A 24401-nucleotide genomic window follows, 5' to 3' on the forward strand; every position below is an offset into this window, starting at 1 on the left:
GCAGAGTGCCCTCACCGCGAGGTTTGACTGGCACTCGCACATCTAAAACAACGTCGGAAAGTAACTCGTTCGGCTTTTGAGTCACGTCAAGTATGTGTGTTAATTTTGACGCCGCTAGCTCTGCAGATTGTCATGCAATTCCTTTACCTCTCAGAAATGATTATGAAATAAAAGTGAAGTACGTGACGAGTGTCGTTAGGAAAACATTAGGCAGCATGGAGAGATTCTGTATGGGACCAACCAACCCAAACGAGTACTGTGTGATCTGCTACCCAGGAGGTACCCAACGAGGCAGCACGGCTAGCTCAGTCGGTAGAGCATGAGACTCTTAATCACAGGGTCGTGGGTTCGAGCCCTTCGCTGGGCGGAACGGAATTTTTCTCCACTGCAGATGTAAATTACCGATTTTCTGATTAACGTGATGTAATGGAAATAGCAACTTTAAAATTTGCCTACGTCTCAATCAGTCGCAAGAAAACTGTATTTGAAGGTGAAGGTGATTTTGTAGACATGTGTGAAAGTTATGTTCTGAAGTGCAGGTGATTTTGTTTGGAGAGAACATCGGCTACGTGACAGATGTGTAGCCAAGCAGTAATGGGTCGCCATAGCTGCAAATATTAGTGAAAAATATGAAGTGTTGTCAGCTGAAGTCAGAAGATTCAGACGACCGTACGGACGAAGTACGCAAAAGTTCCGCTAGGCCGCGCCTCTTTAGCTCAGTGGTAGAGCACTGGTCTAGTAAACCAGGAGTCGTGAGTTCCATCCTCACAGGAGGAAGACGAATTTTGGAAATCAGTTGCGCGTCATGGCCGTATAGCAAACAGTATCTGTGATGGCGAACAATTAGCGAGAGGCGTTTTATTAAGAATTACTCTCAGATGTGATTAAGGCGAATGGCGCTGATAAAGCATTTGCCAAAGCGGTACGGCATAAGGAGGGACGAGGCATTCTGAATTACATTTTATAGATGTATTTCTCACAAATCTCTGAGCCTCCCGCGGTCGTCGTCGTCGTCGTCGCCGCCGCCGCTTCTGCAGAATTAGCAAATGGCCATCGTAGCAAATGCGGCGAGGGACACCCTGCCATCGATTCCGATTGCGCAAAGTGTGTGGTCTTGTTTTCCTGTCTATGTTTGGTCGGTCTCGTAAGAGGTTGAATGTAACGAATGGGTGGGAAAGAGTAAGGGGCAGCGGCTGTGTGGAACGAAAACACAATTCCTCAGGGGGTGTGAGCGTTTCGAGATGAATCGTATATAAGTTATACTTGGTCGTCAGTGACCGTGTGGCCTAATGGATAAGGCGTCGGACTTCGGATCCGAAGATTGCAGGTTCGAATCCTGTCACGGTCGTGTTTTTCCAGTTCTGAGAAACAAACATACCGTTTTAATGTAGCAATTGTGCAGTACGAAACCGTCTGAATGTTGCTGTTGACCATTTTGTGCTTGAAGATGGTCTTGAGCTTGTAACACACACAAGAAGACCGGTGTTAACTAGCGAAATGGTCGGCAGAGTGCCCTCACCGCGAGGTTTGACTGGCACTTGCACATCTAAAACAACGTCGGAAAGTAACTCGTTCGGCTTTTTAGTCACGTCAAGTATGTGTGTTAATTTTGACGCCGCTAGCTCTGCAGATTGTCATGCAATTCCTTTACCTCTCAGAAATGATTATGAAATAAAAGTGAAGTACGTGACGAGTGTCGTTAGGAAAACATTAGGCAGCATGGAGAGATTCTGTATGGGACCAACCAACCCAAACGAGTACTGTGTGATCTGCTACCCAGGAGGTACCCAACGAGGCAGCACGGCTAGCTCAGTCGGTAGAGCATGAGACTCTTAATCACAGGGTCGTTGGTTCGAGCCCTTCGCTGGGCGGAACGGAATTTTTCTCCACTGCAGATGTAAATTACCGATTTTCTGATTAACGTGATGTAATGGAAATAGCAACTTTAAAATTTGCCTACGTCTCAATCAGTCGCAAGAAAACTGTATTTGAAGGTGAAGGTGATTTTGTAGACATGTGTGAAAGTCATGTTCTGAAGTGCAGGTGATTTTGTTTGGAGAGAACATCAGCTACGTGTCAGATGTGTATCCAAGCAGTAATGGGTCGCCATAGCTGCAAATATTAGTGAAAAATATGAAGTGTTGTCAGCTGAAGTCTGAAGATTCAGACGACCGTACGGACGAAGTACGCAAAAGTTCCGGTAGGCCGCGCCTCTTTAGCTCAGTGGTAGAGCACTGGTCTAGTAAACCAGGAGTCGTGAGTTCCATCCTCACAGGAGGAAGACGAATTTTGGAAATCAGTTGCGCGTCATGGCCGTATAGCAAACAGTATCTGTGATGGCGAACAATTAGCGAGAGGCGTTTTATTAAGAATTACTCTCAGATGTGATTAAGGCGAATGGCGCTGATAAAGCATTTGCCAAAGCGGTACGGCATAAGGTGGGACGAGGCATTCTGAATTACATTTTATAGATGTATTTCTCACAAATCTCTGAGCCTCCCGCGGTCGTCGTCGTCGTCGTCGTCGTCGTCGTCGTCGCCGCCGCCGCTTCTGCAGAATTAGCAAATGGCCATCGTAGCAAATGCGGCGAGGGACACCCTGCCATCGATTCCGATTGCGCAAAGTGTGTGGTCTTGTTTTCCTGTCTATGTTTGGTCGGTCTCGTAAGAGGTTGAATGTAACGAATGGGTGGGAAAGAGTAAGGGGCAGCGGCTGTGTGGAACGAAAACACAATTCCTCAGGGGGTGTGAGCGTTTCGAGATGAATCGTATATAAGTTATACTTGGTCGTCAGTGACCGTGTGGCCTAATGGATAAGGCGTCGGACTTCGGATCCGAAGATTGCAGGTTCGAATCCTGTCACGGTCGTGTTTTCCCAGTTCTGAGAAACAAACATACCGTTTTAATGTAGCAATTGTGCAGTACGAAACCGTCTGAATGTTGCTGTTGACCATTTTGTGCTTGAAGATGGTCTTGAGCTTGAAACACACACAAGAAGACCGGTGTTAACTAGCGAAATGGTCGGCAGAGTGCCCTCACCGCGAGGTTTGACTGGCACTTGCACATCTAAAACAACGTCGGAAAGTAACTCGTTCGGCTTTTTAGTCACGTCAAGTATGTGTGTTAATTTTGACGCCGCTAGCTCTGCAGATTGTCATGCAATTCCTTTACCTCTCAGAAATGATTATGAAATAAAAGTGAAGTACGTGACGAGTGTCGTTAGGAAAACATTAGGCAGCATGGAGAGATTCTGTATGGGACCAACCAACCCAAACGAGTACTGTGTGATCTGCTACCCAGGAGGTACCCAACGAGGCAGCACGGCTAGCTCAGTCGGTAGAGCATGAGACTCTTAATCACAGGGTCGTGGGTTCGAGCCCTTCGCTGGGCAGAACGGAATTTTTCTCCACTGCAGATGTAAATTACCGATTTTCTGATTAACGTGATGTAATGGAAATAGCAACTTTAAAATTTGCCTACGTCTCAATCAGTCGCAAGAAAACTGTATTTGAAGGTGAAGGTGATTTTGTAGACATGTGTGAAAGTCATGTTCTGAAGTGCAGGTGATTTTGTTTGGAGAGAACATCGGCTACGTGTCAGATGTGTATCCAAGCAGTAATGGGTCGCCATAGCTGCAAATATTAGTGAACAATATGAAGTGTTGTCAGCTGAAGTCTGAAGATTCAGACGACCGTACGGACGAAGTACGCAGAAGTTCCGCTAGGCCGCGCCTCTTTAGCTCAGTGGTAGAGCACTGGTCTAGTAAACCAGGAGTCGTGAGTTCCATTCTCACAGGAGGAAGACGAATTTTGGAAATCAGTTGCGCGTCATGGCCGCATAGCAAACAGTATCTGTGATGGCGAACAATTAGCGAGAGGCGTTTTATTAAGAATTACTCTCAGATGTGATTAAGGTGAATGGCGCTGATAAAGCATTTGCCAAAGCGGTACGGCATAAGGTGGGACGAGGCATTCTGAATTACATTTTATAGATGTATTTCTCACAAATCTCTGAGCCTCCCGCGGTCGTCGTCTTCGTCTTCGTCGTCGGCGTCGTCGTCGCCGCCGCCGCTTCTGCAGAATTAGCAAATGGCCATCGTAGCAAATGCGGCGAGGGACACCCTGCCATCGATTCCGATTGCGCAAAGTGTGTGGCCTTGTTTTCCTGTCTATGTTTGGTCGGTCTCGTAAGAGGTTGAATGTAACGAATGGGTGGGAAAGAGTAAGGGGCAGCGGCTGTGTGGAACGAAAACACAATTCCTCAGGGGGTGTGAGCGTTTCGAGATGAATCGTATATAAGTTATACTTGGTCGTCAGTGACCGTGTGGCCTAATGGATAAGGCGTCGGACTTCGGATCCGAAGATTGCAGGTTCGAATCCTGTCACGGTCGTGTTTTTCCAGTTCTGAGAAACAAACATACCGTTTTAATGTAGCAATTGTGCAGTACGAAACCGTCTGAATATTGCTGTTGACCATTATGTGCTTGGAGGTGGTCTTGAGCTAGAAACACACACAAGAAGACCGGTGTTAACTAGCGAAATGGTCGGCAGAGTGCCCTCACCGCGAGGTTTGACTGGCAGTTGCACATCTAAAACAACGTCTGAAAGTAACTCGTTCGGCTTTTGAGTCACGTCAAGTATGTGTGTTAATTTTGACGCCGCTAGCTCTGCAGATTGTCATGCAATTCCTTTACCTCTCAGAAATGATTATGAAATAAAAGTGAAGTACGTGACGAGTGTCGTTAGGAAAACATTAGGCAGCATGGAGAGATTCTGTATGGGACCAACCAACCCAAACGAGTACTGTGTGATCTGCTACCCAGGAGGTACCCAACGAGGCAGCACGGCTAGCTCAGTCGGTAGAGCATGAGACTCTTAATCACAGGGTCGTGGGTTCGAGCCCTTCGCTGGGCGGAACGGAATTTTTCTCCACTGCAGATGTAAATTACCGATTTTCTGATTAACGTGATGTAATGGAAATAGCAACTTTAAAATTTGCCTACGTCTCAATCAGTCGCAAGAAAACTGTATTTGAAGGTGAAGGTGATTTTGTAGACATGTGTGAAAGTCATGTTCTGAAGTGCAGGTGATTTTGTTTGGAGAGAACATCGGCTACGTGTCAGATGTGTATCCAAGCAGTAATGGGTCGCCATAGCTGCAAATATTAATGAACAATATGAAGTGTTGTCAGCTGAAGTCTGAAGATTCAGACGACCGTACGGACGAAGTACGCAGAAGTTCCGCTAGGCCGCGCCTCTTTAGCTCAGTGGTAGAGCACTGGTCTAGTAAACCAGGAGTCGTGAGTTCCATCCTCACAGGAGGAAGACGAATTTTGGAAATCAGTTGCGCGTCATGGCCGTATAGCAAACAGTATCTGTGATGGCGAACAATTAGCGAGAGGCGTTTTATTAAGAATTACTCTCAGATGTGATTAAGGCGAATGGCGCTGATAAAGCATTTGCCAAAGCGGTACGGCATAAGGTGGGACGAGGCATTCTGAATTACATTTTATAGATGTATTTCTCACAAATCTCTGAGCCTCCCGCGGCCGTCGTCTTCGTCGTCGGCGTCGTCGTCGCCGCCGCCGCTTCTGCAGAATTAGCAAATGGCCATCGTAGCAAATGCGGCGAGGGACACCCTGCCATCGATTCCGATTGCGCAAAGTGTGTGGTCTTGTTTTCCTGTCTATGTTTGGTCGGTCTCGTAAGAGGTTGAATGTAACGAATGGGTGGGAAAGAGTAAGGGGCAGCGGCTGTGTGGAACGAAAACACAATTCCTCAGGGGGTGTGAGCGTTTCGAAATGAATCGTATATAAGTTATACTTGGTCGTCAGTGACCGTGTGGCCTAATGGATAAGGCGTCGGACTTCGGATCCGAAGATTGCAGGTTCGAATCCTGTCACGGTCGTGTTTTTCCAGTTCTGAGAAACAAACATACCGTTTTAATGTAGCAATTGTGCAGTACGAAACCGTCTGAATGTTGCTGTTGACCATTTTGTGCTTGAAGATGGTCTTGAGCTTGAAACACACACAAGAAGACCGGTGTTAACTAGCGAAATGGTCGGCAGAGTGCCCTCACCGCGAGGTTTGACTGGCACTTGCACATCTAAAACAACGTCGGAAAGTAACTCGTTCGGCTTTTTAGTCACGTCAAGTATGTGTGTTAATTTTGACGCCGCTAGCTCTGCAGATTGTCATGCAATTCCTTTACCTCTCAGAAATGATTATGAAATAAAAGTGAAGTACGTGACGAGTGTCGTTAGGAAAACATTAGGCAGCATGGAGAGATTCTGTATGGGACCAACCAACCCAAACGAGTACTGTGTGATCTGCTACCCAGGAGGTACCCAACGAGGCAGCACGGCTAGCTCAGTCGGTAGAGCATGAGACTCTTAATCACAGGGTCGTGGGTTCGAGCCCTTCGCTGGGCGGAACGGAATTTTTCTCCACTGCAGATGTAAATTACCGATTTTCTGATTAACGTGATGTAATGGAAATAGCAACTTTAAAATTTGCCTACGTCTCAATCAGTCGCAAGAAAACTGTATTTGAAGGTGAAGGTGATTTTGTAGACATGTGTGAAAGTCATGTTCTGAAGTGCAGGTGATTTTGTTTGGAGAGAACATCGGCTACGTGTCAGATGTGTATCCAAGCAGTAATGGGTCGCCATAGCTGCAAATATTAGTCAAAAATATGAAGTGTTGTCAGCTGAAGTCTGAAGATTCAGACGACCGTACGGACGAAGTACGCAAAAGTTCCGCTAGGCCGCGCCTCTTTAGCTCAGTGGTAGAGCACTGGTCTAGTAAACCAGGAGTCGTGAGTTCCATCCTCACAGGAGGAAGACGAATTTTGGAAATCAGTTGCGCGTCATGGCCGTATAGCAAACAGTATCTGTGATGGCGAACAATTAGCGAGAGGCGTTTTATTAAGAATTACTCTCAGATGTGATTAAGGCGAATGGCGCTGATAAAGCATTTGCCAAAGCGGTACGGCATAAGGTGGGACGAGGCATTCTGAATTACATTTTATAGATGTATTTCTCACAAATCTCTGAGCCTCCCGCGGTCGTCGTCTTCGTCGTCGTCGTCGTCGTCGTCGTCGTCGCCGCCGCCGCCGCCGCTTCTGCAGAATTAGCAAATGGCCATCGTAGCAAATGCGGCGAGGGACACCCTGCCATCGATTCCGATTGCGCAAAGTGTGTGGTCTTGTTTTCCTGTCTATGTTTGGTCGGTCTCGTAAGAGGTTGAATGTAACGAATGGGTGGGAAAGAGTAAGGGGCAGCGGCTGTGTGGAACGAAAACACAATTCCTAAGGGGGTGTGAGCGTTTCGAAATGAATCGTATATAAGTTATACTTGGTCGTCAGTGACCGTGTGGCCTAATGGATAAGGCGTCGGACTTCGGATCCGAAGATTGCAGGTTCGAATCCTGTCACGGTCGTGTTTTTCCAGTTCTGAGAAACAAACATACCGTTTTAATGTAGCAATTGTGCAGTACGAAACCGTCTGAATATTGCTGTTGACCATTTTGTGCTTGAAGATGGTCTTGAGCTTGAAACACACACAAGAAGACCGGTGTTAACTAGCGAAATGGTCGGCAGAGTGCCCTCACCGCGAGGTTTGACTGGCACTTGCACATCTAAAACAACGTCGGAAAGTAACTCGTTCGGCTTTTGAGTCACGTCAAGTATGTGTGTTAATTTTGACGCCGCTAGCTCTGCAGATTGTCATGCAATTCCTTTACCTCTCAGAAATGATTATGAAATAAAAGTGAAGTACGTGACGAGTGTCGTTAGGAAAACATTAGGCAGCATGGAGAGATTCTGTATGGGACCAACCAACCCAAACGAGTACTGTGTGATCTGCTACCCAGGAGGTACCCAACGAGGCAGCACGGCTAGCTCAGTCGGTAGAGCATGAGACTCTTAATCACAGGTCCGTGGGTTCGAGTACTTCGCTGGGCGGAACGGAATTTTTCTCCACTGCAGATGTAAATTACCGATTTTCTGATTAACGTGATGTAATGGAAATAGCAACTTTAAAATTTGCCTACGTCTCAATCAGTCGCAAGAAAACTGTATTTGAAGGTGAAGGTGATTTTGTAGACATGTGTGAAAGTCATGTTCTGAAGTGCAGGTGATTTTGTTTGGAGAGAACATCGGCTACGTGTCAGATGTGTATCCAAGCAGTAATGGGTCGCCATAGCTGCAAATATTAGTGAAAAATATGAAGTGTTGTCAGCTGAAGTCTGAAGATTCAGACGACCGTACGGACGAAGTACGCAAAAGTTCCGCTAGGCCGCGCCTCTTTAGCTCAGTGGTAGAGCACTGGTCTAGTAAACCAGGAGACGTGAGTTCCATCCTCACAGGAGGAAGACGAATTTTGGAAATCAGTTGCGCGTCATGGCCGTATAGCAAACAGTATCTGTGATGGCGAACAATTAGCGAGAGGCGTTTTATTAAGAATTACTCTCAGATGTGATTAAGGCGAATGGCGCTGATAAAGCATTTGCCAAAGCGGTACGGCGTAAGGTGGGACGAGGCATTCTGAATTACATTTTATAGATGTATTTCTCACAAATCTCTGAGCCTCCCGCGGTCGTCGTCTTCGTCGTCGTCGCCGCCGCCGCTTCTGCAGAATTAGCAAATGGCCATCGTAGCAAATGCGGCGAGGGACACCCTGCCATCGATTCCGATTGCGCAAAGTGTGTGGTCTTGTTTTCCTGTCTATGTTTGGTCGGTCTCGTAAGAGGTTGAATGTAACGAATGGGTGGGAAAGAGTAAGGGGCAGCGGCTGTGTGGAACGAAAACACAATTCCTCAGGGGGTGTGAGCGTTTCGAAATGAATCGTATATAAGTTATACTTGGTCGTCAGTGACCGTGTGGCCTAATGGATAAGGCGTCGGACTTCGGATCCGAAGATTGCAGGTTCGAATCCTGTCACGGTCGTGTTTTTCCAGTTCTGAGAAACAAACATACCGTTTTAATGTAGCAATTGTGCAGTACGAAACCGTCTGAATGTTGCTGTTGACCATTTTGTGCTTGAAGATGGTCTTGAGCTTGAAACACACACAAGAAGACCGGTGTTAACTAGCGAAATGGTCGGCAGAGTGCCCTCACCGCGAGGTTTGACTGGCACTTGCACATCTAAAACAACGTCGGAAAGTAACTCGTTCGGCTTTTTAGTCACGTCAAGTATGTGTGTTAATTTTGACGCCGCTAGCTCTGCAGATTGTCATGCAATTCCTTTACCTCTCAGAAATGATTATGAAATAAAAGTGAAGTACGTGACGAGTGTCGTTAGGAAAACATTAGGCAGCATGGAGAGATTCTGTATGGGACCAACCAACCCAAACGAGTACTGTGTGATCTGCTACCCAGGAGGTACCCAACGAGGCAGCACGGCTAGCTCAGTCGGTAGAGCATGAGACTCTTAACCACAGGGTCGTGGGTTCGAGCCCTTCGCTGGGCGGAACGGAATTTTTCTCCACTGCAGATGTAAATTACCGATTTTCTGATTAACGTGATGTAATGGAAATAGCAACTTTAAAATTTGCCTACGTCTCAATCAGTCGCAAGAAAACTGTATTTGAAGGTGAAGGTGATTTTGTAGACATGTGTGAAAGTCATGTTCTGAAGTGCAGGTGATTTTGTTTGGAGAGAACATCGGCTACGTGTCAGATGTGTATCCAAGCAGTAATGGGTCGCCATAGCTGCAAATATTAGTCAAAAATATGAAGTGTTGTCAGCTGAAGTCTGAAGATTCAGACGACCGTACGGACGAAGTACGCAAAAGTTCCGCTAGGCCGCGCCTCTTTAGCTCAGTGGTAGAGCACTGGTCTAGTAAACCAGGAGTCGTGAGTTCCATCCTCACAGGAGGAAGACGAATTTTGGAAATCAGTTGCGCGTCATGGCCGTATAGCAAACAGTATCTGTGATGGCGAACAATTAGCGAGAGGCGTTTTATTAAGAATTACTCTCAGATGTGATTAAGGCGAATGGCGCTGATAAAGCATTTGCCAAAGCGGTACGGCATAAGGTGGGACGAGGCATTCTGAATTACATTTTATAGATGTATTTCTCACAAACCTCTGAGCCTCCCGCGGTCGTCGTCTTCGTCGTCGCCGCCGCCGCCGCCGCTTCTGCAGAATTAGCAAATGGCCATCGTAGCAAATGCGGCGAGGGACACCCTGCCATCGATTCCGATTGCGCAAAGTGTGTGGTCTTGTTTTCCTGTCTATGTTTGGTCGGTCTCGTAAGAGGTTGAATGTAACGAATGGGTGGGAAAGAGTAAGGGGCAGCGGCTGTGTGGAACGAAAACACAATTCCTAAGGGGGTGTGAGCGTTTCGAAATGAATCGTATATAAGTTATACTTGGTCGTCAGTGACCGTGTGGCCTAATGGATAAGGCGTCGGACTTCGGATCCGAAGATTGCAGGTTCGAATCCTGTCACGGTCGTGTTTTTCCAGTTCTGAGAAACAAACATACCGTTTTAATGTAGCAATTGTGCAGTACGAAACCGTCTGAATATTGCTGTTGACCATTTTGTGCTTGAAGATGGTCTTGAGCTTGAAACACACACAAGAAGACCGGTGTTAACTAGCGAAATGGTCGGCAGAGTGCCCTCACCGCGAGGTTTGACTGGCACTTGCACATCTAAAACAACGTCGGAAAGTAACTCGTTCGGCTTTTGAGTCACGTCAAGTATGTGTGTTAATTTTGACGCCGCTAGCTCTGCAGATTGTCATGCAATTCCTTTACCTCTCAGAAATGATTATGAAATAAAAGTGAAGTACGTGACGAGTGTCGTTAGGAAAACATTAGGCAGCATGGAGAGATTCTGTATGGGACCAACCAACCCAAACGAGTACTGTGTGATCTGCTACCCAGGAGGTACCCAACGAGGCAGCACGGCTAGCTCAGTCGGTAGAGCATGAGACTCTTAATCACAGGTCCGTGGGTTCGAGTACTTCGCTGGGCGGAACGGAATTTTTCTCCACTGCAGATGTAAATTACCGATTTTCTGATTAACGTGATGTAATGGAAATAGCAACTTTAAAATTTGCCTACGTCTCAATCAGTCGCAAGAAAACTGTATTTGAAGGTGAAGGTGATTTTGTAGACATGTGTGAAAGTCATGTTCTGAAGTGCAGGTGATTTTGTTTGGAGAGAACATCGGCTACGTGTCAGATGTGTATCCAAGCAGTAATGGGTCGCCATAGCTGCAAATATTAGTGAAAAATATGAAGTGTTGTCAGCTGAAGTCTGAAGATTCAGACGACCGTACGGACGAAGTACGCAAAAGTTCCGCTAGGCCGCGCCTCTTTAGCTCAGTGGTAGAGCACTGGTCTAGTAAACCAGGAGACGTGAGTTCCATCCTCACAGGAGGAAGACGAATTTTGGAAATCAGTTGCGCGTCATGGCCGTATAGCAAACAGTATCTGTGATGGCGAACAATTAGCGAGAGGCGTTTTATTAAGAATTACTCTCAGATGTGATTAAGGCGAATGGCGCTGATAAAGCATTTGCCAAAGCGGTACGGCGTAAGGTGGGACGAGGCATTCTGAATTACATTTTATAGATGTATTTCTCACAAATCTCTGAGCCTCCCGCGGTCGTCGTCTTCGTCGTCGTCGCCGCCGCCGCTTCTGCAGAATTAGCAAATGGCCATCGTAGCAAATGCGGCGAGGGACACCCTGCCATCGATTCCGATTGCGCAAAGTGTGTGGTCTTGTTTTCCTGTCTATGTTTGGTCGGTCTCGTAAGAGGTTGAATGTAACGAATGGGTGGGAAAGAGTAGGGGGCAGCGGCTGTGTGGAACGAAAACACAATTCCTCAGGGGGTGTGAGCGTTTCGAGATGAATCGTATATAAGTTATACTTGGTCGTCAGTGACCGTGTGGCCTAATGGATAAGGCGTCGGACTTCGGATCCGAAGATTGCAGGTTCGAATCCTGTCACGGTCGTGTTTTTCCAGTTCTGAGAAACAAACATACCGTTTTAATGTAGCAATTGTGCAGTACGAAACCGTCTGAATGTTGCTGTTGACCATTTTGTGCTTGAAGATGGTCTTGAGCTTGAAACACACACAAGAAGACCGGTGTTAACTAGCGAAATGGTCGGCAGAGTGCCCTCACCGCGAGGTTTGACTGGCACTTGCACATCTAAAACAACGTCGGAAAGTAACTCGTTCGGCTTTTGAGTCACGTCAAGTATGTGTGTTAATTTTGACGCCGCTAGCTCTGCAGATTGTCATGCAATTCCTTTACCTCTCAGAAATGATTATGAAATAAAAGTGAAGTACGTGACGAGTGTCGTTAGGAAAACATTAGGCAGCATGGAGAGATTCTGTATGGGACCAACCAACCCAAACGAGTACTGTGTGATCTGCTACCCAGGAGGTACCCAACGAGGCAGCACGGCTAGCTCAGTCGGTAGAGCATGAGACTCTTAATCACAGGGTCGTGGGTTCGAGCCCTTCGCTGGGCGGAACGGAATTTTTCTCCACTGCAGATGTAAATTACCGATTTTCTGATTAACGTGATGTAATGGAAATAGCAACTTTAAAATTTGCCTACGTCTCAATCAGTCGCAAGAAAACTGTATTTGAAGGTGAAGGTGATTTTGTAGACATGTGTGAAAGTCATGTTCTGAAGTGCAGGTGATTTTGTTTGGAGAGAACATCGGCTACGTGTCAGATGTGTATCCAAGCAGTAATGGGTCGCCATAGCTGCAAATATTAGTGAAAAATATGAAGTGTTGTCAGCTGAAGTCTGAAGATTCAGACGACCGTACGGACGAAGTACGCAAAAGTTCCGCTAGGCCGCGCCTCTTTAGCTCAGTGGTAGAGCACTGGTCTAGTAAACCAGGAGTCGTGAGTTCCATCCTCACAGGAGGAAGACGAATTTTGGAAATCAGTTGCGCGTCATGGCCGTATAGCAAACAGTATCTGTGATGGCGAACAATTAGCGAGAGGCGTTTTATTAAGAATTACTCTCAGATGTGATTAAGGCGAATGGCGCTGATAAAGCATTTGCCAAAGCGGTACGGCATAAGGTGGGACGAGGCATTCTGAATTACATTTTATAGATGTATTTCTCACAAATCTCTGAGCCTCCCGCGGTCGTCGTCTTCGTCGTCGGCGTCGTCGTCGCCGCCGCCGCTTCTGCAGAATTAGCAAATGGCCATCGTAGCAAATGCGGCGAGGGACACCCTGCCATCGATTCCGATTGCGCAAAGTGTGTGGTCTTGTTTTCCTGTCTATGTTTGGTCGGTCTCGTAAGAGGTTGAATGTAACGAATGGGTGGGAAAGAGTAAGGGGCAGCGGCTGTGTGGAACGAAAACACAATTCCTCAGGGGGTGTGAGCGTTTCGAAATGAATCGTATATAAGTTATACTTGGTCGTCAGTGACCGTGTGGCCTAATGGATAAGGCGTCGGACTTCGGATCCGAAGATTGCAGGTTCGAATCCTGTCACGGTCGTGTTTTTCCAGTTCTGAGAAACAAACATACCGTTTTAATGTAGCAATTGTGCAGTACGAAACCGTCTGAATGTTGCTGTTGACCATTTTGTGCTTGAAGATGGTCTTGAGCTTGAAACACACACAAGAAGACCGGTGTTAACTAGCGAAATGGTCGGCAGAGTGCCCTCACCGCGAGGTTTGACTGGCACTTGCACATCTAAAACAACGTCGGAAAGTAACTCGTTCGGCTTTTTAGTCACGTCAAGTATGTGTGTTAATTTTGACGCCGCTAGCTCTGCAGATTGTCATGCAATTCCTTTACCTCTCAGAAATGATTATGAAATAAAAGTGAAGTACGTGACGAGTGTCGTTAGGAAAACATTAGGCAGCATGGAGAGATTCTGTATGGGACCAACCAACCCAAACGAGTACTGTGTGATCTGCTACCCAGGAGGTACCCAACGAGGCAGCACGGCTAGCTCAGTCGGTAGAGCATGAGACTCTTAATCACAGGGTCGTGGGTTCGAGCCCTTCGCTGGGCGGAACGGAATTTTTCTCCACTGCAGATGTAAATTACCGATTTTCTGATTAACGTGATGTAATGGAAATAGCAACTTTAAAATTTGCCTACGTCTCAATCAGTCGCAAGAAAACTGTATTTGAAGGTGAAGGTGATTTTGTAGACATGTGTGAAAGTCATGTTCTGAAGTGCAGGTGATTTTGTTTGGAGAGAACATCGGCTACGTGTCAGATGTGTATCCAAGCAGTAATGGGTCGCCATAGCTGCAAATATTAGTCAAAAATATGAAGTGTTGTCAGCTGAAGTCTGAAGATTCAGACGACCGTACGGACGAAGTACGCAAAAGTTCCGCTAGGCCGCGCCTCTTTAGCTCAGTGGTAGAGCACTGGTCTAGTAAACCAGGAGTCGTGAGTTCCATCCTCACAGGAGGAAGACGAATTTTGGAAATCAGTTGCGCGTCATGGCCGTATAGCAAACAGTATCTGTGATGGCGAACAATTAGCGAGAGGCGTTTTATTAAGAATTACTCTCAGATGTGATTAAGGCGAATGGCGCTGATAAAGCATTTGCCAAAGCGGTACGGCATAAGGTGGGACGAGGCATTCTGAATTACATTTTATAGATGTATTTCTCACAAATCTCTGAGCCTCCCGCGGTCGTCGTCTTCGTCGTCGTCGTCGTCGTCGTCGTCGCCGCCGCCGCCGCCGCTTCTGCAGAATTAGCAAATGGCCATCGTAGCAAATGCGGCGAGGGACACCCTGCCATCGATTCCGATTGCGCAAAGTGTGTGGTCTTGTTTTCCTGTCTATGTTTGGTCGGTCTCGTAAGAGGTTGAATGTAACGAATGGGTGGGAAAGAGTAAGGGGCAGCGGCTGTGTGGAACGAAAACACAATTCCTAAGGGGGTGTGAGCGTTTCGAAATGAATCGTATATAAGTTATACTTGGTCGTCAGTGACCGTGTGGCCTAATGGATAAGGCGTCGGACTTCGGATCCGAAGATTGCAGGTTCGAATCCTGTCACGGTCGTGTTTTTCCAGTTCTGAGAAACAAACATACCGTTTTAATGTAGCAATTGTGCAGTACGAAACCGTCTGAATATTGCTGTTGACCATTTTGTGCTTGAAGATGGTCTTGAGCTTGAAACACACACAAGAAGACCGGTGTTAACTAGCGAAATGGTCGGCAGAGTGCCCTCACCGCGAGGTTTGACTGGCACTTGCACATCTAAAACAACGTCGGAAAGTAACTCGTTCGGCTTTTGAGTCACGTCAAGTATGTGTGTTAATTTTGACGCCGCTAGCTCTGCAGATTGTCATGCAATTCCTTTACCTCTCAGAAATGATTATGAAATAAAAGTGAAGTACGTGACGAGTGTCGTTAGGAAAACATTAGGCAGCATGGAGAGATTCTGTATGGGACCAACCAACCCAAACGAGTACTGTGTGATCTGCTACCCAGGAGGTACCCAACGAGGCAGCACGGCTAGCTCAGTCGGTAGAGCATGAGACTCTTAATCACAGGTCCGTGGGTTCGAGTACTTCGCTGGGCGGAACGGAATTTTTCTCCACTGCAGATGTAAATTACCGATTTTCTGATTAACGTGATGTAATGGAAATAGCAACTTTAAAATTTGCCTACGTCTCAATCAGTCGCAAGAAAACTGTATTTGAAGGTGAAGGTGATTTTGTAGACATGTGTGAAAGTCATGTTCTGAAGTGCAGGTGATTTTGTTTGGAGAGAACATCGGCTACGTGTCAGATGTGTATCCAAGCAGTAATGGGTCGCCATAGCTGCAAATATTAGTGAAAAATATGAAGTGTTGTCAGCTGAAGTCTGAAGATTCAGACGACCGTACGGACGAAGTACGCAAAAGTTCCGCTAGGCCGCGCCTCTTTAGCTCAGTGGTAGAGCACTGGTCTAGTAAACCAGGAGACGTGAGTTCCATCCTCACAGGAGGAAGACGAATTTTGGAAATCAGTTGCGCGTCATGGCCGTATAGCAAACAGTATCTGTGATGGCGAACAATTAGCGAGAGGCGTTTTATTAAGAATTACTCTCAGATGTGATTAAGGCGAATGGCGCTGATAAAGCATTTGCCAAAGCGGTACGGCGTAAGGTGGGACGAGGCATTCTGAATTACATTTTATAGATGTATTTCTCACAAATCTCTGAGCCTCCCGCGGTCGTCGTCTTCGTCGTCGTCGCCGCCGCCGCTTCTGCAGAATTAGCAAATGGCCATCGTAGCAAATGCGGCGAGGGACACCCTGCCATCGATTCCGATTGCGCAAAGTGTGTGGTCTTGTTTTCCTGTCTATGTTTGGTCGGTCTCGTAAGAGGTTGAATGTAACGAATGGGTGGGAAAGAGTAGGGGGCAGCGGCTGTGTGGAACGAAAACACAATTCCTCAGGGGGTGTGAGCGTTTCGAGATGAATCGTATATAAGTTATACTTGGTCGTCAGTGACCGTGTGGCCTAATGGATAAGGCGTCGGACTTCGGATCCGAAGATTGCAGGTTCGAATCCTGTCACGGTCGTGTTTTTCCAGTTCTGAGAAACAAACATACCGTTTTAATGTAGCAATTGTGCAGTACGAAACCGTCTGAATGTTGCTGTTGACCATTTTGTGCTTGAAGATGGTCTTGAGCTTGAAACACACACAAGAAGACCGGTGTTAACTAGCGAAATGGTCGGCAGAGTGCCCTCACCGCGAGGTTTGACTGGCACTTGCACATCTAAAACAACGTCGGAAAGTAACTCGTTCGGCTTTTGAGTCACGTCAAGTATGTGTGTTAATTTTGACGCCGCTAGCTCTGCAGATTGTCATGCAATTCCTTTACCTCTCAGAAATGATTATGAAATAAAAGTGAAGTACGTGACGAGTGTCGTTAGGAAAACATTAGGCAGCATGGAGAGATTCTGTATGGGACCAACCAACCCAAACGAGTACTGTGTGATCTGCTACCCAGGAGGTACCCAACGAGGCAGCACGGCTAGCTCAGTCGGTAGAGCATGAGACTCTTAATCACAGGGTCGTGGGTTCGAGCCCTTCGCTGGGCGGAACGGAATTTTTCTCCACTGCAGATGTAAATTACCGATTTTCTGATTAACGTGATGTAATGGAAATAGCAACTTTAAAATTTGCCTACGTCTCAATCAGTCGCAAGAAAACTGTATTTGAAGGTGAAGGTGATTTTGTAGACATGTGTGAAAGTCATGTTCTGAAGTGCAGGTGATTTTGTTTGGAGAGAACATCGGCTACGTGTCAGATGTGTATCCAAGCAGTAATGGGTCGCCATAGCTGCAAATATTAGTGAAAAATATGAAGTGTTGTCAGCTGAAGTCTGAAGATTCAGACGACCGTACGGACGAAGTACGCAAAAGTTCCGCTAGGCCGCGCCTCTTTAGCTCAGTGGTAGAGCACTGGTCTAGTAAACCAGGAGTCGTGAGTTCCATCCTCACAGGAGGAAGACGAATTTTGGAAATCAGTTGCGCGTCATGGCCGTATAGCAAACAGTATCTGTGATGGCGAACAATTAGCGAGAGGCGTTTTATTAAGAATTACTCTCAGATGTGATTAAGGCGAATGGCGCTGATAAAGCATTTGCCAAAGCGGTACGGCATAAGGTGGGACGAGGCATTCTGAATTACATTTTATAGATGTATTTCTCACAAATCTCTGAGCCTCCCGCGGTCGTCGTCTTCGTCGTCGTCGTCGTCGCCGCCGCCGCTTCTGCAGAATTAGCAAATGGCCATCGTAGCAAATGCGGCGAGGGACACCCTGCCATCGATTCCGATTGCGCAAAGTGTGATGTCTTGTTTTCCTGTCTATGTTTGGTCGGTCTCGTAAGAGGTTGAATGTAACGAATGGGTGGGAAATAGTAAGGGGCAGCGGCTGTGTGGAACGAAAACACAATTCCTCAGGGGGTGTGAGCGTTTCGAGATGAATCGTATATAAGTTATACTTGGTCGTCAGTGACCGTGTGGCCTAATGGATAAGGCGTCGGGCTTCGGATCCGAAGATTGCAGGTTCGAATCCTGTCACGGTCGTGTTTTTCCAGTTCTGAGAAACAAACATACCGTTTTAATGTAGCAATTGTGCAGTACGAAACCATCTGAATGTTGCTGTTGACCATTTTGTGCTTGAAGATGGTCTTGAGCTTGAAACACACACAAGAAGACCGGTGTTAACTAGCGAAATGGTCGGCAGAGTGCCCTCACCGCGAGGTTTGACTGGCACTTGCACATCTAAAACAACGTCGGAAAGTAACTCGTTCGGCTTTTGAGTCACGTCAAGTATGTGTGTTAATTTTGACGCCGCTAGCTCTGCAGATTGTCATGCAATTCCTTTACCTCTCAGAAATGATTATGAAATAAAAGTGAAGTACGTGACGAGTGTCGTTAGGAAAACATTAGGCAGCATGGAGAGATTCTGTATGGGACCAACCAACCCAAACGAGTACTGTGTGATCTGCTACCCAGGAGGTACCCAACGAGGCAGCACGGCTAGCTCAGTCGGTAGAGCATGAGACTCTTAATCACAGGGCCGTGGGTTTGAGCCCTGCGCTGGGCGGAACGGAATTTTTCTCCACTGCAGATGTAAATTACCGATTTTCTGATTAACGTGATGTAATGGAAATAGCAACTTTAAAATTTGCCTACGTCTCAATCAGTCGCAAGAAAACTGTATTTGAAGGTGAAGGTGATTTTGTAGACATGTGTGAAAGTCATGTTCTGAAGTGCAGGTGATTGTGTTTGGAGAGAACATCGGCTACGTGTCAGATGTGTATCCAAGCAGTAATGGGTCGCCATAGCTGCAAATATTAGTGAAAAATATGAAGTGTTGTCAGCTGAAGTCTGAAGATTCAGACGACCGTACGGACGAAGTACGCAAAAGTTCCGCTAGGCCGCGCCTCTTTAGCTCAGTGGTAGAGCACTGGTCTAGTAAACCAGGAGATGTGAGTTCCATCCTCACAGGAGGAAGACGAATTTTGGAAATCAGTTGCGCGTCATGGCCGTATAGCAAACAGTATCTGTGATGGGGAACAATTAGCGAGAGGCGTTTTATTAAGAATTACTCTCAGATTTGATTAAGGCGAATGGCGCTGATAAAGCATTTGCCAAAGCGGTACGGCGTAAGGTGGGACGAGGCATTCTGAATTACATTTTATAGATGTATTTCTCACAAATCTCTGAGCCTCCCGCGGTCGTCGTCTTCGTCGTCGTCGCCGCCGCCGCTTCTGCAGAATTAGCAAATGGCCATCGTAGCAAATGCGGCGAGGGACACCCTGCCATCGATTCCGATTGCGCAAAGTGTGTGGTCTTGTTTTCCTGTCTATGTTTGGTCGGTCTCGTAAGAGGTTGAATGTAACGAATGGGTGGGAAAGAGTAAGGGGCAAAGGCTGTGTGGAACGAAAACACAATTCCTCAGGGGGTGTGAGCGTTTCGAGATGAATCGTATATAAGTTATACTTGGTAGTCAGTGACCGTGTGGCCTAATGGATAAGGCGTCGGACTTCGGATCCGAAGATTGCAGGTTCGAATCCTGTCACGGTCGTGTTTTTCCAGTTCTGAGAAACAAACATACCGTTTTAATGTAGCAATTGTGCAGTACGAAACCGTCTGAATGTTGCTGTTGACCATTTTGTGCTTGAAGATGGTCTTGAGCTTGAAACACACACAAGAAGACCGGAGTTAACTAGCGAAATGGTCGGCAGAGTGCCCTCACCGCGAGGTTTGACTGGCACTTGCACATCTAAAACAACGTCGGAAAGTAACTCGTTCGGCTTTTGAGTCACGTCAAGTATGTGTGTTAATTTTGACGCCGCTAGCTCTGCAGATTGTCATGCAATTCCTTTACCTCTCAGAAATGATTATGAAATAAAAGTGAAGTACGTGACGAGTGTCGTTAGGAAAACATTAGGCAGCATGGAGAGATTCTGTATGGGACCAACCAACCCAAACGAGTACTGTGTGATCTGCTACCCAGGAGGTACCCAACGAGGCAGCACGGCTAGCTCAGTCGGTAGAGCATGAGACTCTTAATCACAGGGTCGTGGGTTCGAGCCCTTCGCTGGGCGGAACGGAATTTTTCTCCACTGCAGATGTAAATTACCGATTTTCTGATTAACGTGATGTAATGGAAATAGCAACTTTAAAATTTGCCTACGTCTCAATCAGTCGCAAGAAAACTGTATTTGAAGGTGAAGGTGATTTTGTAGACATGTGTGAAAGTCATGTTCTGAAGTGCAGGTGATTTTGTTTGGAGAGAACATCGGCTACGTGTCAGATGTGTATCCAAGCAGTAATGGGTCGCCATAGCTGCAAATATTAGTGAAAAATATGAAGTGTTGTCAGCTGAAGTCTGAAGATTCAGATGACCGTACGGACGAAGTACGCAAAAGTTCCGCTAGGCCGCGCCTCTTTAGCTCAGTGGTAGAGCACTGGTCTAGTAAACCAGGAGTCGTGAGTTCCATCCTCACAGGAGGAAGACGAATTTTGGAAATCAGTTGCGCGTCATGGCCGTATAGCAAACAGTATCTGTGATGGCGAACAATTAGCGAGAGGCGTTTTATTAAGAATTACTCTCAGATGTGATTAAGGCGAATGGCGCTGATAAAGCATTTGCCAAAGCGGTACGGCATAAGGTGGGACGAGGCATTCAAATGGTTCAAATGGCTCTGAGCACTATGGGACTCAACTGCTGTGGTCATTAGTCCCCTAGAACTTAGAACTACTTAAACCTAACTAACCTAAGGACATCACACACATCCATGCCCGAGGCAGGATTCGAACCTGCGACCGTAGCAGTCCCACGGTTCCGGACTGCGCGCCTAGAACCGCGAGACCACCGCGGCCGGCAAGGACGAGGCATTCTGAATTACATTTTATAGATGTATTTCTCACAAATCTCTGAGCCTCCCGCGGTCTTCGTCGTCGTCGTCGTCGCCGCCGCCGCTTCTGCAGAATTAGCAAATGGCCATCGTAGCAAATGCGGCGAGGGACACCCTGCCATCGATTCCGATTGCGCAAAGTGTGTGGTCTTGTTTTCCTGTCTATGTTTGGTCGGTCTCGTAAGAGGTTGAATGTAACGAATGGGTGGGAAAGAGTAAGGGGCAGCGGCTGTGTGGAACGAAAACACAATTCCTCAGGGGGTGTGAGCGTTTCGAGATGAATCGTATATAAGTTATACTTGGTCGTCAGTGACCGTGTGGCCTAATGGATAAGGCGTCGGGCTTCGGATCCGAAGATTGCAGGTTCAAATCCTGTCACGGTCGTGTTTTTCCAGTTCTGAGAAACAAACATACCGTTTTAATGTAGCAATTGTGCAGTACGAAACCATCTGAATGTTGCTGTTGACCATTTTGTGCTTGAAGATGGTCTTGAGCTTGAAACACACACAAGAAGACCGGTGTTAACTAGCGAAATGGTCGGCAGAGTGCCCTCACCGCGAGGTTTGACTGGCACTTGCACATCTAAAACAACGTCGGAAAGTAACTCGTTCGGCTTTTGAGTCACGTCAAGTATGTGTGTTAATTTTGACGCCGCTAGCTCTGCAGATTGTCATGCAATTCCTTTACCTCTCAGAAATGATTATGAAATAAAAGTGAAGTACGTGACGAGTGTCGTTAGGAAAACATTAGGCAGCATGGAGAGATTCTGTATGGGACCAACCAACCCCAACGAGTACTGTGTGATCTGCTACCCAGGAGGTACCCAACGAGGCAGCACGGCTAGCTCAGTCGGTAGAGCATGAGACTCTTAATCACAGGGTCGTGGGTTCGAGCCCTTCGCTGGGCGGAACGGAATTTTTCTCCACTGCAGATGTAAATTACCGATTTTCTGATTAACGTGATGTAATGGAAATAGCAACTTTAAAATTTGCCTACGTCTCAATCAGTCGCAAGAAAACTGTATTTGAAGGTGAAGGTGATTTTGTAGACATGTGTGAAAGTCATGTTCTGAAGTGCAGGTGATTTTGTTTGGAGAGAACATCGGCTACGTGTCAGATGTGTAGCCAAGCAGTAATGGGTCGCCATAGCTGCAAATATTAGTGAAAAATATGAAGTGTTGTCAGCTGAAGTCTGAAGATTCAGACGACCGTACGGACGAAGTACGCAAAAGTTCCGCTAGGCCGCGCCTCTTTAGCTCAGTGGTAGAGCACTGGTCTAGTAAACCAGGAGTCGTGAGTTCCATCCTCACAGGAGGAAGACGAATTTTGGAAATCAGTTGCGCGTCATGGCCGTATAGCAAACAGTATCTGTGATGGCGAACAATTAGCGAGAGGCGTTTTATTAAGAATTACTCTCAGATGTGATTAAGGCGAATGGCGCTGATAAAGCATTTGCCAAAGCGGTACGGCATAAGGTGGGACGAGGCATTCTGAATTACATTTTATAGATGTATTTCTCACAAATCTCTGAGCCTCCCGCGGTCGTCGTCTTCGTCGTCGTCGTCGCCGCCGCCGCTTCTGCAGAATTAGCAAACGGCCATCGTAGCAAATGCGGCGAGGGACATCCTGCCATCGATTCCGATTGCGCAAAGTGTGTGGTCTTGTTTTCCTGTCTATGTTTGGTCGGTCTCGTAAGAGGTTGAATGTAACGAATGGGTGGGAAAGAGTAAGGGGCAGCGGCTGTGTGGAACGAAAACACAATTCCTCAGGGGGTGTGAGCGTTTGGAGATGAATCGTATATAAGTTATACTTGGTCGTCAGTGACCGTGTGGCCTAATGGATAAGGCGTCGGGCTTCGGATCCGAAGATTGCAGGTTCGAATCCTGTCACGGTCGTGTTTTTCCAGTTCTGAGAAACAAACATACCGTTTTAATGTAGCAATTGTGCAGTACGAAACCATCTGAATGTTGCTGTTGACCATTTTGTGCTTGAAGATGGTCTTGAGCTTGAAACACACACAAGAAGACCGGTGTTAACTAGCGAAATGGTCGGCAGAGTGCCCTCACCGCGAGGTTTGTCTGGCACTTGCACATCTAAAACAACGTCGGAAAGTAACTCGTTCGGCTTTTGAGTCACGTCAAGTATGTGTGTTAATTTTGACGCCGCTAGCTCTGCAGATTGTCATGCAATTCCTTTACCTCTCAGAAATGATTATGAAATAAAAGTGAAGTACGTGACGAGTGTCGTTAGGAAAACATTAGGCAGCATGGAGAGATTCTGTATGGGACCAACCAACCCAAACGAGTACTGTGTGATCTGCTACCCAGGAGGTACCCAACGAGGCAGCATGGCTAGCTCAGTCGGTAGAGCATGAGACTCTTAATCACAGGGTCGTGGGTTCGAGCCCTTCGCTGGGCGGAACGGAATTTTTCTCCACTGCAGATGTAAATTACCGATTTTCTGATTAACGTGATGTAATGGAAATAGCAACTTTAAAATTTGCCTACGTCTCAATCAGTCGCAAGAAAACTGTATTTGAAGGTGAAGGTGATTTTGTAGACATGTGTGAAAGTCATGTTCTGAAGTGCAGGTGATTTTGTTTGGAGAGAACATCGGCTACGTGTCAGATGTGTATCCAAGCAGTAATGGGTCGCCATAGCTGCAAATATTAGTGAAAAATATGAAGTGTTGTCAGCTGAAGTCTGAAGATTCAGACGACCGTACGGACGAAGTACGCAAAAGTTCCGCTAGGCCGCGCCTCTTTAGCTCAGTGGTAGAGCACTGGTCTAGTAAACCAGGAGTCGTGAGTCCCATCCTCACAGGAGGAAGACGAATTTTGGAAATCAGTTGCGCGTCATGGCCGTATAGCAAACAGTATCTGTGATGGCGAACAATTAGCGAGAGGCGTTTTATTAAGAATTACTCTCAGATGTGATTAAGGCGAATGGCGCTGATAAAGCATTTGCCAAAGCGGTACGGCATAAGGTGGGACGAGGCATTCTGAATTACATTTTATAGATGTATTTCTCACAAATCTCTGAGCCTCTCGCGGTCGTCGTCGTCGTCGTCGTCGTCGTCGTCGTCGCCGCCGCTTCTGCAGAATTAGCAAACGGCCATCGTAGCAAATGCGGCGAGGGACATCCTGCCATCGATTGCGATTGCGCAAAGTGTGTGGTCTTGTTTTCCTGTCTATGTTTGGTCGGTCTCGTAAGAGGTTGAATGTAACGAATGGGTGGGAAAGAGTAAGGGGCAGCGGCTGTGTGGAACGAAAACACAATTCCTCAGGGGGTGTGAGCGTTTCGAGATGAATCGTATATAAGTTATACTTGGTCGTCAGTGACCGTGTGGCCTAATGGATAAGGCGTCGGGCTTCGGATCCGAAGATTGCAGGTTCGAATCCTGTCACGGTCGTGTTTTTCCAGTTCTGAGAAACAAACATACCGTTTTAATGTAGCAATTGTGCAGTACGAAACCATCTGAATGTTGCTGTTGACCATTTTGTGCTTGAAGATGGTCTTGAGCTTGAAACACACAC

The 24401-nt window shown here is 46.8% G+C and overlaps 43 non-coding genes across 43 annotated transcripts; all 43 read left to right on the top strand.

Moving 5' to 3' along the window:
• The first annotated feature begins 294 nt into the window (after nucleotides 1–294).
• Trnak-cuu (transfer RNA lysine (anticodon CUU)) lies at nucleotides 295–367 on the top strand. The gene has a single exon. It is a non-coding gene; the product is annotated as a tRNA-Lys (tRNA).
• A 338-nt stretch (nucleotides 368–705) lies between these two features.
• Trnat-agu (transfer RNA threonine (anticodon AGU)) lies at nucleotides 706–777 on the top strand. Its single transcript has one exon. It is a non-coding gene; the product is annotated as a tRNA-Thr (tRNA).
• A 498-nt stretch (nucleotides 778–1275) lies between these two features.
• Nucleotides 1276–1348, top strand: Trnar-ucg (transfer RNA arginine (anticodon UCG)). Its single transcript has one exon. It is a non-coding gene; the product is annotated as a tRNA-Arg (tRNA).
• A 450-nt stretch (nucleotides 1349–1798) lies between these two features.
• On the top strand, nucleotides 1799–1871 carry Trnak-cuu (transfer RNA lysine (anticodon CUU)). The gene has a single exon. It is a non-coding gene; the product is annotated as a tRNA-Lys (tRNA).
• A 338-nt stretch (nucleotides 1872–2209) lies between these two features.
• Trnat-agu (transfer RNA threonine (anticodon AGU)) lies at nucleotides 2210–2281 on the top strand. The gene has a single exon. It is a non-coding gene; the product is annotated as a tRNA-Thr (tRNA).
• A 513-nt stretch (nucleotides 2282–2794) lies between these two features.
• On the top strand, nucleotides 2795–2867 carry Trnar-ucg (transfer RNA arginine (anticodon UCG)). The gene has a single exon. It is a non-coding gene; the product is annotated as a tRNA-Arg (tRNA).
• Nucleotides 2868–3317: 450 nt separating this feature from the next.
• Nucleotides 3318–3390, top strand: Trnak-cuu (transfer RNA lysine (anticodon CUU)). The gene has a single exon. It is a non-coding gene; the product is annotated as a tRNA-Lys (tRNA).
• A 338-nt stretch (nucleotides 3391–3728) lies between these two features.
• On the top strand, nucleotides 3729–3800 carry Trnat-agu (transfer RNA threonine (anticodon AGU)). Its single transcript has one exon. It is a non-coding gene; the product is annotated as a tRNA-Thr (tRNA).
• A 516-nt stretch (nucleotides 3801–4316) lies between these two features.
• Trnar-ucg (transfer RNA arginine (anticodon UCG)) lies at nucleotides 4317–4389 on the top strand. The gene has a single exon. It is a non-coding gene; the product is annotated as a tRNA-Arg (tRNA).
• Nucleotides 4390–4839: 450 nt separating this feature from the next.
• Trnak-cuu (transfer RNA lysine (anticodon CUU)) lies at nucleotides 4840–4912 on the top strand. The gene has a single exon. It is a non-coding gene; the product is annotated as a tRNA-Lys (tRNA).
• A 338-nt stretch (nucleotides 4913–5250) lies between these two features.
• Nucleotides 5251–5322, top strand: Trnat-agu (transfer RNA threonine (anticodon AGU)). Its single transcript has one exon. It is a non-coding gene; the product is annotated as a tRNA-Thr (tRNA).
• A 510-nt stretch (nucleotides 5323–5832) lies between these two features.
• Nucleotides 5833–5905, top strand: Trnar-ucg (transfer RNA arginine (anticodon UCG)). The gene has a single exon. It is a non-coding gene; the product is annotated as a tRNA-Arg (tRNA).
• Nucleotides 5906–6355: 450 nt separating this feature from the next.
• Trnak-cuu (transfer RNA lysine (anticodon CUU)) lies at nucleotides 6356–6428 on the top strand. Its single transcript has one exon. It is a non-coding gene; the product is annotated as a tRNA-Lys (tRNA).
• A 338-nt stretch (nucleotides 6429–6766) lies between these two features.
• Nucleotides 6767–6838, top strand: Trnat-agu (transfer RNA threonine (anticodon AGU)). The gene has a single exon. It is a non-coding gene; the product is annotated as a tRNA-Thr (tRNA).
• Nucleotides 6839–7363: 525 nt separating this feature from the next.
• On the top strand, nucleotides 7364–7436 carry Trnar-ucg (transfer RNA arginine (anticodon UCG)). Its single transcript has one exon. It is a non-coding gene; the product is annotated as a tRNA-Arg (tRNA).
• An 861-nt stretch (nucleotides 7437–8297) lies between these two features.
• Trnat-agu (transfer RNA threonine (anticodon AGU)) lies at nucleotides 8298–8369 on the top strand. The gene has a single exon. It is a non-coding gene; the product is annotated as a tRNA-Thr (tRNA).
• A 501-nt stretch (nucleotides 8370–8870) lies between these two features.
• Nucleotides 8871–8943, top strand: Trnar-ucg (transfer RNA arginine (anticodon UCG)). Its single transcript has one exon. It is a non-coding gene; the product is annotated as a tRNA-Arg (tRNA).
• An 861-nt stretch (nucleotides 8944–9804) lies between these two features.
• Nucleotides 9805–9876, top strand: Trnat-agu (transfer RNA threonine (anticodon AGU)). The gene has a single exon. It is a non-coding gene; the product is annotated as a tRNA-Thr (tRNA).
• A 504-nt stretch (nucleotides 9877–10380) lies between these two features.
• Trnar-ucg (transfer RNA arginine (anticodon UCG)) lies at nucleotides 10381–10453 on the top strand. The gene has a single exon. It is a non-coding gene; the product is annotated as a tRNA-Arg (tRNA).
• An 861-nt stretch (nucleotides 10454–11314) lies between these two features.
• On the top strand, nucleotides 11315–11386 carry Trnat-agu (transfer RNA threonine (anticodon AGU)). The gene has a single exon. It is a non-coding gene; the product is annotated as a tRNA-Thr (tRNA).
• A 501-nt stretch (nucleotides 11387–11887) lies between these two features.
• Nucleotides 11888–11960, top strand: Trnar-ucg (transfer RNA arginine (anticodon UCG)). The gene has a single exon. It is a non-coding gene; the product is annotated as a tRNA-Arg (tRNA).
• A 450-nt stretch (nucleotides 11961–12410) lies between these two features.
• On the top strand, nucleotides 12411–12483 carry Trnak-cuu (transfer RNA lysine (anticodon CUU)). The gene has a single exon. It is a non-coding gene; the product is annotated as a tRNA-Lys (tRNA).
• Nucleotides 12484–12821: 338 nt separating this feature from the next.
• Trnat-agu (transfer RNA threonine (anticodon AGU)) lies at nucleotides 12822–12893 on the top strand. The gene has a single exon. It is a non-coding gene; the product is annotated as a tRNA-Thr (tRNA).
• A 510-nt stretch (nucleotides 12894–13403) lies between these two features.
• Trnar-ucg (transfer RNA arginine (anticodon UCG)) lies at nucleotides 13404–13476 on the top strand. Its single transcript has one exon. It is a non-coding gene; the product is annotated as a tRNA-Arg (tRNA).
• Nucleotides 13477–13926: 450 nt separating this feature from the next.
• Nucleotides 13927–13999, top strand: Trnak-cuu (transfer RNA lysine (anticodon CUU)). Its single transcript has one exon. It is a non-coding gene; the product is annotated as a tRNA-Lys (tRNA).
• A 338-nt stretch (nucleotides 14000–14337) lies between these two features.
• Nucleotides 14338–14409, top strand: Trnat-agu (transfer RNA threonine (anticodon AGU)). Its single transcript has one exon. It is a non-coding gene; the product is annotated as a tRNA-Thr (tRNA).
• A 522-nt stretch (nucleotides 14410–14931) lies between these two features.
• Nucleotides 14932–15004, top strand: Trnar-ucg (transfer RNA arginine (anticodon UCG)). Its single transcript has one exon. It is a non-coding gene; the product is annotated as a tRNA-Arg (tRNA).
• Nucleotides 15005–15865: 861 nt separating this feature from the next.
• Trnat-agu (transfer RNA threonine (anticodon AGU)) lies at nucleotides 15866–15937 on the top strand. The gene has a single exon. It is a non-coding gene; the product is annotated as a tRNA-Thr (tRNA).
• Nucleotides 15938–16438: 501 nt separating this feature from the next.
• Nucleotides 16439–16511, top strand: Trnar-ucg (transfer RNA arginine (anticodon UCG)). The gene has a single exon. It is a non-coding gene; the product is annotated as a tRNA-Arg (tRNA).
• Nucleotides 16512–16961: 450 nt separating this feature from the next.
• Trnak-cuu (transfer RNA lysine (anticodon CUU)) lies at nucleotides 16962–17034 on the top strand. Its single transcript has one exon. It is a non-coding gene; the product is annotated as a tRNA-Lys (tRNA).
• A 338-nt stretch (nucleotides 17035–17372) lies between these two features.
• On the top strand, nucleotides 17373–17444 carry Trnat-agu (transfer RNA threonine (anticodon AGU)). The gene has a single exon. It is a non-coding gene; the product is annotated as a tRNA-Thr (tRNA).
• A 507-nt stretch (nucleotides 17445–17951) lies between these two features.
• Trnar-ucg (transfer RNA arginine (anticodon UCG)) lies at nucleotides 17952–18024 on the top strand. Its single transcript has one exon. It is a non-coding gene; the product is annotated as a tRNA-Arg (tRNA).
• Nucleotides 18025–18474: 450 nt separating this feature from the next.
• On the top strand, nucleotides 18475–18547 carry Trnak-cuu (transfer RNA lysine (anticodon CUU)). Its single transcript has one exon. It is a non-coding gene; the product is annotated as a tRNA-Lys (tRNA).
• Nucleotides 18548–18885: 338 nt separating this feature from the next.
• Trnat-agu (transfer RNA threonine (anticodon AGU)) lies at nucleotides 18886–18957 on the top strand. The gene has a single exon. It is a non-coding gene; the product is annotated as a tRNA-Thr (tRNA).
• Nucleotides 18958–19458: 501 nt separating this feature from the next.
• On the top strand, nucleotides 19459–19531 carry Trnar-ucg (transfer RNA arginine (anticodon UCG)). Its single transcript has one exon. It is a non-coding gene; the product is annotated as a tRNA-Arg (tRNA).
• A 450-nt stretch (nucleotides 19532–19981) lies between these two features.
• Nucleotides 19982–20054, top strand: Trnak-cuu (transfer RNA lysine (anticodon CUU)). The gene has a single exon. It is a non-coding gene; the product is annotated as a tRNA-Lys (tRNA).
• Nucleotides 20055–20392: 338 nt separating this feature from the next.
• Trnat-agu (transfer RNA threonine (anticodon AGU)) lies at nucleotides 20393–20464 on the top strand. Its single transcript has one exon. It is a non-coding gene; the product is annotated as a tRNA-Thr (tRNA).
• Nucleotides 20465–21178: 714 nt separating this feature from the next.
• On the top strand, nucleotides 21179–21251 carry Trnar-ucg (transfer RNA arginine (anticodon UCG)). The gene has a single exon. It is a non-coding gene; the product is annotated as a tRNA-Arg (tRNA).
• Nucleotides 21252–21701: 450 nt separating this feature from the next.
• On the top strand, nucleotides 21702–21774 carry Trnak-cuu (transfer RNA lysine (anticodon CUU)). Its single transcript has one exon. It is a non-coding gene; the product is annotated as a tRNA-Lys (tRNA).
• Nucleotides 21775–22112: 338 nt separating this feature from the next.
• Trnat-agu (transfer RNA threonine (anticodon AGU)) lies at nucleotides 22113–22184 on the top strand. The gene has a single exon. It is a non-coding gene; the product is annotated as a tRNA-Thr (tRNA).
• Nucleotides 22185–22688: 504 nt separating this feature from the next.
• Trnar-ucg (transfer RNA arginine (anticodon UCG)) lies at nucleotides 22689–22761 on the top strand. The gene has a single exon. It is a non-coding gene; the product is annotated as a tRNA-Arg (tRNA).
• A 450-nt stretch (nucleotides 22762–23211) lies between these two features.
• On the top strand, nucleotides 23212–23284 carry Trnak-cuu (transfer RNA lysine (anticodon CUU)). Its single transcript has one exon. It is a non-coding gene; the product is annotated as a tRNA-Lys (tRNA).
• A 920-nt stretch (nucleotides 23285–24204) lies between these two features.
• Trnar-ucg (transfer RNA arginine (anticodon UCG)) lies at nucleotides 24205–24277 on the top strand. Its single transcript has one exon. It is a non-coding gene; the product is annotated as a tRNA-Arg (tRNA).
• The last annotated feature ends 124 nt before the right edge of the window (nucleotides 24278–24401 follow it).

Source organism: Schistocerca gregaria, chromosome 11 (assembly GCF_023897955.1).
Source record: "Schistocerca gregaria isolate iqSchGreg1 chromosome 11, iqSchGreg1.2, whole genome shotgun sequence".
NCBI classification, from domain to species: domain Eukaryota; kingdom Metazoa; phylum Arthropoda; class Insecta; order Orthoptera; family Acrididae; genus Schistocerca; species Schistocerca gregaria.